Source organism: Papaver somniferum, unplaced genomic scaffold (genome assembly GCF_003573695.1).
Source record: "Papaver somniferum cultivar HN1 unplaced genomic scaffold, ASM357369v1 unplaced-scaffold_24, whole genome shotgun sequence".
NCBI lineage: Eukaryota > Viridiplantae > Streptophyta > Magnoliopsida > Ranunculales > Papaveraceae > Papaver > Papaver somniferum.
In genome coordinates this window covers 6,295,917-6,313,166 of record NW_020634374.1, presented here as the reverse complement: position 1 = coordinate 6,313,166, position 17,250 = coordinate 6,295,917, and the positions used below count along the sequence as shown (strand labels likewise).

Sequence of the window (17,250 nt, the reverse complement as noted above, 5' to 3'; positions counted from 1 at the left end):
CATTCTTAAGCAAATGTGTCGATTCTAATTTCCTAAAGCATTTAGGTTTAGTCTCACAACTTAATATTCGACACATTTGGAATATAAACGTTCCCACAGTCGGAAGAAAACTATTTGGTGGGAAAACAAAGTCAATTTGGGGATCATAGCCTGAGCAAACCACATCAACCAGAGGATGGGTTCCTAACGACTGGACTTCTTCCTGAACATCATTAGGTTCGGGAAAACGAGTATGAAGGTAATCTTGCAAAATGGTCGAGGCAGAGATATCAAGTCCTAAGTGTGGGGACTTTCTGAGAGTTAAAGGTAAGGCACTAGGAAAGTGATAATCACCCCCAAACTTAGAGTTTTCAGTGTCTCTAGATAGACCTCTAATTATTTCTTGAATTTCCGTATCTTCAGAGTCCTTAAAATATTCAAGAGATTCTTCTAAGTTATTATCAGGTAGTGCATCTTTAATCATCTCTACGGGTCTATCTTCTTCTTCCAAGACTATTGTTTCTAAGTCTCTACACTATAAAACAGTATTTTCGAAATGAACCCGTTCCTCTAAACCACTATCGGCTTCGTAATCAAAAGGAAAAACTACATCGTCTAAAACGGTGGTATCCCTAATCAAATCCTCGTCCTTTTGAATAGGTGAATAATCATAAAAATTATTTTTATTTGAACTAGAAATAATATAATCACTATACAGCTCAATTGGATTCCTAGACTCCTGATCACTATGCCTACATATTTCAGATTCTTCATTACTGCTATCCTCATCATTATAGTATGAAGATGATTGAACCTTATCTAAATAAGTAGTGTCTTTTATTCTAACCTCGTCCTCTAAATTAGGCAAATATTCACTATTTATATCAAGGGTAAAATTGGAAACATTATTTTGGAAATTTAGATCTTTTAGAGAAGTTTTATTCTGGGTCTCTAACAAAAGCTTTTGGGCCGACTCACATGAATTCCTGACGTAATCTAGGAAACCAGGTAAAGAAAGTTCACTCATTGCATTATTTTCGTCCATAACTAAGTTATTTATTTCAGCGAACTTACGTGTTGTCTCAGCTAACTTACGTGTCGACTCAAGTAAAGAGGAATTATCAGAATTTTTCTCGTATGACTGATGGTTGTGAGGATAGTGATTGGTCTCACCATGGTATGAACCATAACCTTGAAAAGTTTGGTGTTCCCAACCACTATTCCCACCATGGTAATAAAACAGATGATGTCCATATTCAAATTCAGGTCGATATTCATTGTATTGGCTTCTATCATACCAGCTCAACATTCTTAATTGCAAGGGAATTCTACACAATCACAAACAAGGCTGACTCAACCAAATCAAACCTATAAAATCTAGCAAACAAAAAGCATGATGGCTCCACTTAGATTGTTTCTAGACCAGATTCTATCTTTCGAAAGGGAATTCGTTACAATTTAAGCAAACCCCTCTGGAATCAATCCGAGTCAAAGTAAGTTGAATTGAGGCGAGGGAATCTCAGTGGAGCTTTGATACCCAAGACCTCACCGCTATCACAAGGCGGCGCAGTCACGCATTCAACTCACAGAAACCATCATGAACTTTGGAGTGTGCTTAAAGAGCAACCAATATTTTTAGAACGAGTTTCCTATTAAGCTCGTTACCCTATCGGTCTCGTTCTATTCCAAATTTTAAGCTTGGGTTCGCGTTAGGTTTCGTTTTCCTAAGGCGTGAAAGAAGGAAGCGGTGATGAAATCCGAATCCTTATCTTGTATTGGCCAGGCCTTGCCCTTTACTAGGAATTTAAAAACAGTCTAAATTCGTCCTCAATCAATGAATCACCTTAAGGAATACAGTAAACCCGCTGACAGGAGATTCGCGAGTGTTTCGATGGACTTACCTACCGTACCATACGGGGGATGAACCGTTGAAGTCGACTCGGGCCACGACTCCTATGTCATGTACGAACCCGAGGGGCCGAGACGATATAATAATCGTCGTCCTTCCCTGCACACAGTTTATATAATTTTTCTTTTGTTTAATAATACCCTTCCGTAGGGTTAAAAAAAAGAATAAAGTCCAATTGTTTAAAGTCCAAAGTATAAATAAATAAAAAATTACAGTTTTCCTCACACACTCTAAAAAAAAAATTAAAAATTAAAAATTAAAAATTAAATCGTCTCCAAGTCCTTAGTGCTCCACTTCGAACCTGTAAATCAAAGACACAAAAAGAAACGTAAAAAGGAACAAATAATAGTAAAAAAAAAATAAAAACCTAAAAATTCTACCTAAGCACAAATCCGCGTCGGCGGCGCCAAAATGATTAATGTTGATTTTCTAGGGTTGTAGTAAATAGGATTCGTTTCAGACTTGTGAAGGAAATGGAAATTTTAGATTTAATAAAAATATATATACAAAAATATTAACAAATTGGTAGAGAGGTACTGGGACTAATGATTCGGCCAATTTTCATAACATAGGGCTCAATGATTTATTCTCAACAATAATCGCTCAAAACACAAATTATATGGACTCTTATTTTGCCAAAGTAGATTCTCAAAATATTGATTGTAAATGTTAAGCATGGAACATCAAATCACCTAAGCTAAGCATGACCCATCTAATCAAATAACAACCAATTTAATTAAATCATATTTCAATTAATTTGTAATGCAAAAGTCTTAAAAAGAATTAACAAAATTACCCATGTATGAAGCTCGGCCTCCTCCGTCGTCCCAGTGATGGGTTCTAACTCCGCATATTGGAAACACGCTCAAAGGAATTTTTCATTGCTCAAAAGAGGTGTACAAATGATGAAATGGAGATAATAATGAAAATCGGGTGTTTGCAACGTTTATAATTGTTGCAAACACCATTACAAAGAACGATAAATGAAAAGTGCTGTAGTATACAGAATACTACGACCCTCAAGTGACAGTCGTTGTTACTGTAGTATGAATGACTGTCTCTGGTTGTCTAATGTTCTTCGTGTTCTTGAGTTGCAGCAGCAGAAATGGTGGATCTGCAACTCGATTTTTCTTCACTCTGTAGCCTCCAGAGCTTCCCCAAACTCTCGACACCCTCTCTAGTAGACCCAAAGAGCCTATTTATAGTGTTTTAGGACCAAAAATCCCAACATTACTTGCGTATATTCTCCATTTAATCCGATTATTCTCCGCTTCCAATAATAACGATAATTTCCAAAATTAACTCTGTCACACGTTAGAATTGGTTCTGCACACTCCAATTCAGCTCTCCCACGCCTAGTAAGTCGTCGAACGTCCCTTAATCACTTCCATGCATAGCCAAAACACACACAACAGCGTGTACATGGTGTGTTCAGTCCGTGTAGCTCTGTTTTGAGCTCGAGAATCAAATCGATATTTCCAGCCAATTCCGATCAAATTAGACACCCAAACTATCTTCCTTAGGCTAAATCATAACTTCCTACCAAGTTTGAGCGATTGAATCGCACTCTAACCCATTCATTTTGACGATCACAATTCTACCAGTTGAAAACTTCATTTCCCGCCAAAACACAAATTCAAATTGTTGAAGAAGGTGCCCCTTATCCAGAGTGCTGGGGTGCGAATAGTAATTTGGGTGGAAATAGTAATTTTGGGGGTGGAAATGGTAATTTTTCTGGGATCCTCCGGTACATTTCTGGGACGTTTCCGGTGCATTTCTGGGTGCCTTTCGTAATTTTCTCCGGGGTGTAAAACACTGCTTTTCGAGCTGATTTCGCCAAAAATGTTTATTTTCCAAAGGTGCCTACAAACACATAAAACACCAAAATTAGTACAAACTCGAGTGCCAATAATATATAGTATTGAGATCAAATTAAACACAAAAATGTGTCTATCAACTATGTGTCTAGATGCGTTAACACCACAGATGCCTGAATACTATCCAAGATTGACGTGCTCATTTTGTTCTCAAAGAGGTCATGAACTATCAAGATGTTATAAGTACAAACATCAAGTGAGGCACGCCAACAAACTTCAACGAAGAGCAAATCGATTGGCAAGGAAGCTGAAACTTGCTCAGAAGACTGCTGAGGTATGTAAGATTTTATCTTCGTCTAAGAAGTTGGTTTCCAAAGACAAAATAAGGCCATTAGAAAAGAAGATATGGTAAAATCGCTTTGATAGACAAAAGTCATAGGATTCCTCTCAAGAGGAAAATGGTGGACAAATTTTTCGTTCACCGCAGCACAAATTAATTGTGTTGATTTGTAAATCTTGTCTCATGTGCATGTTCAAAAGAGATAAGATTGTGTACCTTTCAGGATTTAGGAAAAAAAAATTGGTTTTCCTGTCTATCAAATAAAGGGTTATTATCGACAATTCTACTCTTTATAGGGTTTCGAGTTGGTCGTCCACGAACCTACTTAAAGGTCGCGAACCCTACATTCCTTTTTCCTCTCTGATGTCCTTTATATCTTAAGACTGCTTGATGAGATTGTGAATTCCACTCACAAAAATCAGTAGTTTATAACTGTTCTCTGAGCATCATGTATTTGGATGGAAAATATGTCAACATGATTGTTAATCCATCAATCAAGGAAAAAGAGAAATCTCTAGTAACTCCGTCCTTGAAAAGAAAGAGGAGGAATACAAGAAAGCCAAGGGCTATTCCTTCTAACTCTCAGAAGTTTTTTGATGTTCTTGATGAGTTGAAGAAAGTAAGAAAAGAGATTCGTGAAATAAAGGATTGCGTTTTAAGATTTTTGGAAATTCAGAAAGCCCTGGTTCGACATCATCATCCAAGACGGTTTGTTGATATTAACTCTTATCTCCATGAACCATATGTTCCAATGGCGGTTGACGACAAGGAGTTCGGGAATGATAAAGAATTTCTCAAAGATATTGTTGCCTAGTATGTCTTCTTTTTGGCTTAGTTGGAAGAATAACTAGTGCTTTGGATAGCAATGATTGTGACTACACATAGCTATTATTTTTCATCTTCTTGTTTTTAGGTTTAAATTCTAAAACTATTTGGAGGATGATCTTTTTGCAGTATTTAATCATTATGATTTGTTATATTGCAATTTATTATGGGACGTGAACTATGTTGTCCCATATTTTGTCAAAAGTAAAGTCCTTTGTGATCGATATTTGTTTATTGGTTAAAGAATGAATGAACTTTTGACAAATACAAAAGTTAAGCTTATATTGTCAATCTTTGAAGGAAGATAGGTTAAAATCTTTTGTAAACAAGGATTATGTCTATTAAAAATCGTTATGCAAATAGTGATGGAAGATAGAATGAATCCTTGCGTATTCCACAGTATTGATCTTCACTGATCCATATTTTATGTAATACTGTGAGGCTCCGTAATATGTCTTATGTTGAGCACGATACAACCAAGTTGATTATTTTATGATTAGCTTTGTTGGTTGTTCCGTGAGACATTTTATGTCGAGCATATTTAACTAAATTAATCATCTTGTTGGTTATTTAGTTATTGCTCCATAAGTCTTCTTATGTCGAGCAAATCCTATAACAATCAAGTTGATTACTTTTGTGATTAGTTTGGCTGGTATTCCAATTAGATTAATTATGGGTTCTCTTGTAATTAGTCTAGTTGAGTATTTTCATTACTCCATAAGTTTCTCTTGTGTTGAGTATATGAACGATTAAGTCAATCACTCTCGTATGGTTAACTTAGTCGTAGTTCCGTAAGTTTACTTATGTTGAGCACAATCAATTAAATTGATCACGTTTTTGTGGTTGAATTGATTATGTATTCCAATTAAGTTAATCATGGGTTTTCTTATGATTAATTTGATTGAGTTTTTGGATATAAAAATCATTCTATGGTTTTGGTGTCCAATAAAAATCCTTCTTTTCTCTTGAAATTAAGGTCGCTCTTGTTGTTCCCTTGGGAATGACATCAAATGGGGGAGAGTTCTTTTTGAACTTGTGCTTAATGGTCATATCATGAGGGGTGTGCGGCTGTGGAATTTTAGAGGGGTTATCTTGTATCTTTAAACTCCTTGATGAATGCTATTAGCTTCGGCTATATTATTGCATCTAAATAAGATGATGTGTGTTCTTTCTTTTAGCCATGAAATGTCTCTTATGGAAATTTCATTATGATCTTGTTCTTATACCTTTGCCAATTTTATTGACAAAAAGGGGGAGAATTAATATGTAGTTCACACTATAAATACATATGGTTTTAGGATCATTGTGTAAGGGGGAGTGGTTTCCATGTAAGATGGAGTATTGACTAAGGGGGAGTGATACATATCACCATCTTATTATTGTTGAAGTTGTGATACAATTGAACTTTGACGTTGTGTGATGATACTATGACACTATATAACAATGATCGAGAATTATGTTTTCTCATTGTTATAGCTATGGATCTTCAACAACGGTGATGCTAAACTTACAACCTTTGGGATCATTGGAGTACTTGGAAATGACGAAGATTTCGAGGAATGTTGATAGGTGTCTAAAACACCTTGATATTTATCTATTGTTTATGAGTTCTTTGCTACTTTTCTTGTAAATTATGTATCTTATGTTTGCTTTTGAGTTTATTAGGTGCAATGGAGTCATTGAAGCAAAAGAAGAAGAAATTACTCATTTAGAGCGAAAAGTACAAAAAGATCAATGCATAGGCGTCTTATACTTGGAGAAGAATGTTGCACAAGGAGGAGGTGGTGAACGAACCTTCAGTTTCCCATAACTGCCGGTTGAGTCGAAGAATTAAGTGGTCGGTTTTCCGAAACCGACAAGCCATGAGCTGGTTAGCCCTTAAACACCTCAGCTGGGTGCTTATAGATTTTATAGCTATTACCTAACCCTAGATTTCAGGGATAATGTTATTCTCAATCATTGTCTCAAACTCATAGGAAATAGAAGTGTGGCCGAGAGAAGAAAGTTCTTCCCCAAATGATATTCTGCAGTGAGATATGTATCGATTGTTAGGTTTGTGAGAAGAACACAGATGAGAGAAGATTAAGAAGAATGGGATGGGGGTTTTGAATATGTTACAGTCAATAACAAGATGAAGAGGAATTACAGCTGTTGATGTTGCTGTTGTTGTGAATAAAGTTAGGGTTCTCTGATGCTGATGAAATTAACCAGAGGAGTCGCTGAAATTTGAGAAAATCAAGAAGAGGTTGTAGATGTAGTTTGAATGTGAAGAATGGGTGAATATTTAAAGATGGGTTTGGTTCAGATTCAACAGAAATTGAAGTTAGGGTTCGACTCAGTGATCTGTAGTGGTGGTTGATATCCAGAGAAGATTTTGAGAGATGGGTTCGAGTCAAAGAGTTCTTGTGTATGAAATTGAGCTGAAGTTGAGAAACTGGAGGGTGTCGTGTAGGTGAAATTGCAAGTGATGGTTTTAATGGTACACAATATGTGTGAGTTCTGGATGGGATTTTGAACTGAACTTATAAGATTAGATGAATGGCTAAAGTGTCTCTAGCAGGTGCAGTACAGATAATGCAAAGCACTGGAGGTGGTTTAGTGTTGGTGCAATCTGTAAAATGCAGTTTCAGGTGCTTGTGTGTTGCGGGGACTCATGAGCTGAGATGAATGAGCAAATGGGTCAGTGTTGAATTGCAGGAGAATGGAATGATGCAATGGCTTGAGCTGTAAGTGGTGGAATAAGGAATAGAAGCTGTTGGAACAGTTGCTGATTTCACACCTGCAAAACAAAGATTAGAACACAAGACAAAGTGACGGCTGAGTCACGACCAGGTCGCTCTCTTTAGGACGTTTCGTGGCTCTGCCTTGAATTTTGTGCAAGCAGTTCTTTCTCCGTCACAACGCCCCCAGGATAAAACATCCGAGAAAAACTCTCTTTCGATTTCTCATGCACACAATGAGAAATCGATCACTTCTACTCTCTCTATTCTTGCTCAGTATTTTTAGTCTCTTGATTCTTAGAAAACAATCGTGTAAAACTTATGTTTTCTTTCTGTTCTCAAAATTGTTTTTATAACCAGGCAGTCAATGCAAATTAATGGAGAATAAATTGGATTAATTGCTGCAGTTAAAATTCCATTCGAAACAGTCAAAAAACGGGCAAATAAATCATGATATAATTCGCGCAATTAAAACATAATTAAGTGCAGTAAAAACGGTTTGAAAAAATCTTTTAAAAACAGCAAAAAATACTTTCCAAATTCAAGAGACCTCCCAAGAGCCCAAGGCCCCGCTCCCGGAATAATATAATATATATACAATAAGTAGGGTGAGGGATTCGATCCTGAGACCTAACCCTCAGAGCCCAAAATACTTAACCACCGGGCCAAACTCGAATTGTTGATATAAATGTACAAAAGAATTATTTTAAAACATATATCCCAACAATCCCCCACTTATATTTTTTAAAATCATTGAGCAAGATCTGTATAGTTATGTGCATAAGCAAAGGTATCTTTCGATTTTGAACTTTTACATAATATTAAATTCTCTAAACTCTGACACAGAGTGAACACAAGTCTTTGAACTCTGTGGAGAGAACAGATTACTTAGCACACACACAAATACACTGAGAGTAAAGTCTTAAATGCCAGCACATTACGGCCCTGTGCTTATCCCGTTTCAATGAATGTTCTAGATAACTTCCCATGTTCTCATAGAAAGCGGCCACACTTTCTCATTCACATAGGTGAGTCTATCAAAGGTACTCCTGTAGCTTGGTTCCCCACTCTATACAGAGCTATAGACTTCATTAAGAGTTAAAAAACTCAACCTTAACTCGCTTCAGGATATCATGCCATGGGAAAGGTGCATGATTCTATCTCCATATCATTTGTGAATCGTTATTCCCTTTGAACCTATTTCTAGGTGGGTATCCATCACAAAATGACTCAACTTCTAGTGGGCAAAAGTTCCATGCCTTTAGAGGTATATAATACATATTCTCTAGCTAATCCTTTCGTCAAAGAATCAGCTAAGTTCTCTTCCGACCTAACATGATCCACACGTACAACACTAGTTGTGAGAAACTCTCTGACTGTGCTGTGCTTTCGACGCATTTGTCGATTCTTACCATTATAAAAACAGTTCTGTACTTTTGCAATAGCCGCGGTACTATCACAATGGATCATAATAGCTGGTATCGGTCTATCCCATACAGGAATTTGAGAAAGTAAGTTTCTCAACCATCCTGCTTCTTCACTAGCTGCTGCTAGTGCTATCAATTCAGACTCCATCGTAGATTGATCCAGAGTTGTCTGTTTCTTTTCGTAACATTGCTGCTCCTCGGGGTGAAATTCGTCTTTTGAGTGAGGCGAGTGATGCCAAGCTGAAGTATGTTCCTGAGAATGTCTCAATGAATGAAATGAGAGTTTAGATTACATAACCATGTATTCCTTGAACCGAAGTTTTCGAACTTTGTTGATCAAGAGAAATCGGGAGGATTGTGGAATTGGCTTTCCAAGTCCGCGAACCCAGTCCGCAGAACTATCGGAAGTTCTCGACCGAGAATTTCTGCTGGATTTTCCAAAACTCGTTTGTGTGCTTATTCCGCGAACTGGCGGAAGTTCTCGAACCGAGAATTTCTGCTGAGTTTGGAAAACTCAACCGATTAACTTAAGTCCGCGAACTTGTTTGTGAACTTAAGAGGTTATGATCTAAAGATGTGCTATGAACAAGAAACATTAAATTACTAAGGAATGCTTTATGCAAACCGTGGCTATAATGTTCATGAGCCGATTCAATAGAACCGAATCATCTTTGTTTCAATTGTATCTTGTGTAGTTACATAAGATCTCATAGCAATTCAACAACTCTCTAACTAGTTCACTTGAGTCAATTGAACTAGTTACGGTGAAGAAGAACAAGGTTAATATGAAATGCTCATATGGTTGACCTTTTGGGTTACTATGTTGAACCAACATGAACGTACACGTTTGGGCATGGTTTTCACGAACCCAATAAACGTTTACCCAAGTGTGTGTGACAAGCTAAGTTTTCGATCTAACGGTTGAGAAATATTAGCTTGAATCTAAATCGGGTTTTCATCTAACGGTGAATAAGGATTGATTTGTACCTAAGGCAAAACTCTGATTTGAAGGCTATATAAAGGAGACATATAGCATTGAGCAAACCTAATCCCCACACGTCTGTGTGCTACTAGTGCACTCGCTAGAGTCGATCTCCATGAACCTTTGATTTTCTTCTCTAAAATCAGGTTAACGACTTATAGACTTCATTGGGATTGTGAAGGCAGACCGATACTACTTTATCGTAATTGTGTGATCTGATCTTGCATCTTCTATCGTACGAGTACAATCGATTGATTGGATTGAGATCGTGAGAGTTCTCCGATAGTCAAGATAAAGAAGTCACAAACATCTTCGTCTCATTGTTTGTGATTCCTCGACAATCTGCTTGTGTAGTCAGGAAGGATTGTAGAGAGGTGATTGATTAATCTAGGCTGTTCTTCGGGAATATAAGACTAGATTATCAATTGGTTCCTGTTCACCTTGATTTTATATCTTAAGACGGAACAAAACCTAGGGTTTATCTGTGAGAGACATATTTATCCTTTGATAGACTTTTCTGTGTGAGACAGATCTGTTTATTATCAAATATGTGATTTTGGGTTACAACAACTCTTGGTTGTGGGTGAGATCAGCTAAGGGAATCAAGTGCGCAGTATCCTGCTGGGATCATAGGCGTAGGAGTACAAATATACCTTGTATCAGTGGGAGATTGATAGGGGTTCAACTATAGTCCAGTCCGAAGTTAGCTTGGAGTATGCTAGTGTCTGTAGCGTCTTAATACAGTGTGTATTTAATCTGGACTAGGTCCCGGGGTTTTTCTTCATTTGCGGTTTCCTCGTTAACAAAATTTCTGGTGTCTGTGTTATTTCTTTTCCGCATTATATTTTATATAATTGAAATAATACAGGTTGTGTGTTCGTGATCATCAATTGGAAATCCAACCTTTGGTTGTTGATTGATATTGATTGATCCTTGGACATTGGTCTTTGGTACCGTCCAAGTTATCTCTCTTTGATAAAGACTCACAGGTTTCTATTTGCTTGACTAAAGATCAAATCGAGAGATTGAGATAATAACTCCTTGAGATACTTTTTATCTAGATTGAGTCTGACTGTCTAGTTGATTATCTAGCAAAATATTTCGGAGTTAGTCCATACAGATTGCTAAGCGAAATATTGGGTGGTGGTGTTAGACCCCCGCTTTTTCAATTGGTATCAGAGCAAGCTGATGTGGTTTTTATGTTGTTGTAGAAAGTGGTAGTAAATTTGTCGTTCACTCAGACTTGTGAAGATTTGTTTTAGACTTGAATTAAAATAAAAACTCAAGATGAAGTTGTTATCAAGATTATAAAAAGCACCGAGACTCAGGATTCCACCATTGACCAATTAAGTGATTTAATCTAATCAATATTCATGCAATTCTTTGCGTTTAAAGTGATTCTAATATATTGCCTCTTGTAGATTTTTGAAGTAACAATTGTATACATCAAGCATGAAACATCAAAAGTCTTAAACTAAGCATGCTCCATCAAAACGGATCACAATCATTCAATAAAAATCAATTTTCCAATATTAGTTCCATGCAAATAATCATAAAATAAATTGCAAGAATTAATTAAAATATAAATATACCACTTTTCATGGAACAATGGCTTCCTCCATCGCCTCGGCTAAGGGGTTTAACTCCTCATATTATTCACATACTCAAAATAGGTTTTCATAGCTCAAAAGGGTGAAAAACAAGAGAAAAGTAGTTAAGCAGACACTTTGCAACGGTTTACGGGCGTTACAAACTGACTGTTACAGAGAACTGTTGCAATAAACTGTTACATGAAACGACAAAAGGCGTATGTTGTAGAATAAAAGACTGTCCTGAGGAGTCTAATGTTCTTCGTGTTCTTCCTTCTACACCAGCAGAACTCGATTTCCTGCAACTCCTCCTATTGATCTCTGTGGTGTTCTAAACTTCCCCTAACTTCTCCGAAACTTTCATACCTCCCCCTGGGACTCGAAAACGCCTTTTATATCCCTCGGAAACCTAAAAATCCCGATTAAAATTCTTCTCTTCCTTTCCGTGCAAGTCACGACAATAATCTCTTTGCCGACTTATTTACACGTTTCTGAACCGTACAACCCATCCCAAACTCTTCCTTAGATATATAAGTATCTTTGGACAGAATATCTCGCCTTTAGTCTCTCTGGAATTCCAAAAATAAATCATGCAGAGACCCGTACAAACTCACTCCCCTGTTTTGCTTGACCCACAAATTAAACCCTGATTTGCCGAATCTGAAGTGATTACCAACCCTGTTTGGGCCTAGAAAGACATATCCAATCCACGGCATCCACTGAATCCGGCAACAAATTCACCAGCTCTCGCCTGAAATACCCGTGAAAAGTTCACACCTCTGTTTCCTTCTAACTCGATTTCTAGCCACTTTCAATCGACGAAATCACTCTTAGTATCCCTGTTTTGCTCTAACATATGCTTGCCATAAGCTTCAGCCATTGAATCTCCTTAAAACGCGATTAAAACCTCAACCCTAAATCTGCATGGATGATAGTTAACTTTCCCGCCAAAAACCAGAATTCAAATAATGAAGATGGTTGCCCCTAATCCAGAGTAGGGGTGCCTTTATCATCTGACTTGGGTGCTATGGACAAAAGTGGGTGCTGCGGACAAGTTTGGGTTATACATAGCCCGGGTGCTCCTTAGACAAATCTGGGGTCCGTTTAGCAACTGTCCTCCGGGGTGCCCCGCGCAACTTTTCGAGCCGATTTTTCCAAAAATGTTTATTGGCCAAAAATACCTACACACACATAAAACACCATAATAAGTACAAAAATGAGCACTATCAATATATAGAATCGAGACAAATCAGACACAAAAATGTGTCTATCAAATACCCCCAAACTTATTATTTGTTAGTCCTCGAGCAAATCAAATTTAGAAAATAAAATCCTAACTCACTATCGCAGGCATCGTCGATTGCATTTAGCGTATGCAATAAGCCTTTAAACCCCTAGGTAGCCCTAGTGGCCGAGTTATAGTCTCGGGAGGGCTTACCAGAGATATGCCCACAAAACCTTTACTCCAGACCCTAGTTATCTACGCTAAACCTTGGAAGGAACTGAAGAATCTCCTTGGTTGACGTACTTATTGACTACAAGAGGAAGTACCCTGATGCGAAATTCCAATTGCTGTACACGAGTTTGCACTAAAGCATACTAAAATTCATATATAAGTGACAGAGCTCTACTCAGATAGTCGCACTATGGACATCAATATCTGAAGTCAAAACTAATCACATGGATAGATCAAGAAGATGGATATAGAGAAAAACATAGATGATTTTGATGTTTACTAAGTGAACGACGTTTCCCATATCTGTCTGAAGGCCTCTGCCAAAATGAACCTATCCTAATTTATTGAGGTACTAGTCTGACTAATATCAACACACTGGCATATACAAGGGAACCAGTGGTCGATAACCTAACTCTAGGTCAACACAACTGGCATATACAAGGGTACCAGTGGTCGACTTTATTGAATTTATTCCTTTTGGTCAAATGGTCTGGTCTCAGAAATTTTTTTTATGGTATCTCAATCACTCTAATTCTCCCTAGCATTGGTAACAACTTGAATCGTGAGCCCCACCTAATCACTTAGAGAAACATAGTTTAAAAACAAAACAACATCAAAAATAAGTGAAACCCGGACTCAACGTGATATGGTGAAACTATCAGGTTATTTCTAACAACTGAGCTCTGTGCTTTTATGAATAGACTCTTTAGATGTTGCCATCTAATCAGATTGGTTCCTCAACTCCTACAACCAAAATGATTCCATCCACTTACATTAGTTAGTGCGATCCTTAATAAACATAAATTTCTAGGCTCTGGAGTTTATTAATGCAACTAAAAAGTTTCTCCCATACCCCCAAACTTAAATCTAACATTATCCTCAATGTTCTAAAGATGAAATTAAAAGCATGAACAAGGAGAAATTGTTACCATTGAAGCAAAAGAGTTAAGGAAAGATATTACCGTGTTGCATGAGATTGGGTTACCTCCCAAGAAGTGCCAAGTTTAAAGTCTTTAGCCAGACATCAAGTTTCATAAAATGGCTAGTTACCTTTCAAATCATATATCAGTAGTCGAAATAACTGTGGGTCATCAAAACCAAATAAAACTGCCACTAATATGAAACAACTGCACAGGATCAAAACAAATAACATAAGAAGAACAACCTCATTGAAAGTTTCTTGCAAGACAACTGGATTTATTTGGGGCTCCCATTTGGGCTTCATATGAGTGTCTTGAAAAACAGAGTCATCCGAAAAACGGGACTTTAATAGCTGGATTTCCTCCTGGACAGTATCAGGAGGATCGGGTTGAGGAGTCTGAATAGACTCAAGTGATACATCATATGAAGTAGGCTCGAGTCCCAAGTTAGGGACTTCTACTGGGGATAATTGACGATCACTACCCCCAAACTTAGAATTTTGGGTGTCTCTAAATAGACTAGTCACAATATTCCTAATTTCTAGACCATCAGGTTCCTGAAAAAAGGTTAATTGCTTTCTCTGAATTATAATGAGGTGGTTCATCCTCTAAATTCTTTTGAGGTATACTAGATGTAGGACTTATATGTTTCATATCTTGTATGGTCAACCCTAGAGTTTCTTTATTGTCTTGAAGCACGATTGCTGGCCTTCTGTCCTGATCGGATGCTATAATCACATGCAAAGTCTTAGATGGCCCTAAGAATGCAGATTTGGGGTCCAACTTAGGAGGCTCTTCTAAACAAGGGATTAAGGTAGACTCAAAAGCTAGTAATGGTTCGACCTAGCTTTCCATTTATCAGTATCTAACATAGGAATAGAATCCAACATAGCATGCACTTGTTCAATGTTGCTATCTTCGTCGAAATCCATGTTAAAGTGGTCTAGACAACTCTCTAATGGATCTTATGATATGAGGTTTGGTAATGACTCCTGAATTAAGGTTCCTATCATGTTCACCTCTTCAATGCACGTGTTATCTAGCTCAGAATGTAGCTTATTGACATTAAAAATATTCAACTCAATAGTCATATTACCAAAAGATAGATTCATAATACCATTTCGACAATTTATGATCGCATTAGACGTAGCTAAAAATGGGCGACCTAAAATCACAGGTATCTGGTTCTCTGGGTCAGGGACAGGTTGGGTATCTAAGACCACGAAATCCACAGGATAAGTAAACTTGTCGACCTCAATAAGAACATCTTCTATCACACCACGAGGAATCTTGACAGACCTATCAGCTAACTGCAATGTTATCTTGGTAGGTTTCAATTCACCGAGCCCTAGCTTTAAGTACACATGGTATGGGAGTAAGTTCACACTGTCTCCTAAGTCAAGTAAAGCTTTGTCTACCCTGTGTTTTCCTATCGTACAAGCAATGGTAGGTGCACCTGGGTATTTATACTTAGGAGTTGTGGGGTTCTGAATGATCGAACTTACATGACTAGCTAAAAAGGATTTTTTAGGGACACTAAGCTTTCGCTTTCGCGTACACATATCCTTAAGGAACTTGGCATAAGCCGGCAGTTGCCTAATTGCTTCTAGTAACGGAAGGTTTATGGTAACTTTCCTAAAAACCTCCATTATGTCATTAAAGTTGGATTCACTCTTTGTTGGAACTAATAGTTGTGGAAATTGGGCTCTAGGCATAAAATAGGGCCTCTCAGGAACCGAATTGACATCATCAGAAACTTTATCAGTCTCCTCAGCTATGGTTGGTCCTGAGGGGTGAACTACAGTATGCTCACTATCGAGCATGGTTACCTGATTGTATACTACTCTACCACTCCTAAGGGTTCTAACAAAATTCAACTGATGTGATGATTTTGTACCTAATTCATGAACTCCTCTAGGATTTGGATTAGTTTGACTAGGGAACCTTCTGTTATCTCTGTCACTTAAGGTCTTAGCTATTTGACCGACTTGAAGTTCTAACTTAGCAAGAGTTTGAGCATTAGTTTGAAAGTTCTGCTTGGTTTCCTGTTGAAAACTAACTTGGCTCTTTACTAACATGTCCTGGCTCTGTGCTAACATATCCTGGCTCTTTCTTAATATACTAAGATTCCTCTAAGCTCGTCATTCTATTCTCTAAAGAGTTCTGAAACTGACCTGAAGAGTTCTTATCTGAACCAAAACCTGGGAGCATTAGAATTACTAAACTGACCTTGACTCTGGCCCTTAGACCACGAAAGGTTCGGATGGTTTCTCCAACCAGGATTATAGGTTTCTGAATATGGGTCAAACTTCTGACGGTTATCGAATCTAGTGTTATTATAAGAGCATTGGCTTGCTCTTCATTATTCTGGCCTTCCCAAAAAGGCTCTAATCTACCACTAGTGTGACCCACTTCTAAAGCTTCTAACCTTTTCTATAGCAGCAATTTTGGCATCTGATTCAAAGTTTCCTTCTACCCTATTAATGTTTCCTCTGCCTAGAAGAATTGTTTTCTGGGTCCCCTATTACCCATTGTTGGGTCTTTTCGGCGATTTCATGCAAATATGTCATCGCCATCAACTGTTTGGTTTTCAAACCCACCTGTACACATAGATTCTACTGTGGTTGTAGTGGGATAATCTAAACCCTCATAAAGGATCTGAACTAACCTAACCTTTTCTAAACCATGATGAGGACATTGGGCTAATAGATCATTGAACCTTTCCAAATACCTATACAAGGATTCTCCCTCCTGTTGAGAAAATGTGCAGATTTGCGTCCTAATAGACGATGTTTTGTGCCTAGGGAAAAACTTGTTCAAAAAGGCAGATGTAAGTTTTCATATGTTTCAATTGATCCGGAAGCCAAACTATATAGCCACGATTTGGCTTTATCTTTCAAGGAAAAGGGGAATAACCTGAGTTTCAAAGCATCATCATCAAGGTTTCTAATTTTTAGGGTACTACAAATTTCCTCAAAGTCCCTAACATGGAAATAGGGGTTTTCATTTTCTTTCCCTAAAAATATTGGGAGCAACTGTAAGGTTCCAGGCTTAAGTTCATAATTTGCTTCAGTTTCAGATAACCTGATACACGAGGGACGAGTAGTCCTAGTAGGGTTCAACAAAGCTTTCAAAGTTGCCATTTCTGGCACTATTGGAATATCAGGGATTTTCTCCTCAAACGGACGTTCAAAAACGGAATCTTCAAGAATCGGGCTTTCTAAATTGAGGTAATCGAGACGCTTAGAACTATTAGGTTTTTCTTTAACAAATCTACCTAGGGCGT

General features: G+C 37.6%; 1 pseudogene; it reads left to right on the top strand.

Moving 5' to 3' along the window:
• The first annotated feature begins 16,644 nt into the window (after window positions 1-16,644).
• Window positions 16,645-16,744, top strand: LOC113341104 (annotated as a pseudogene).
• Window positions 16,745-17,250: the final 506 nt, after the last annotated feature.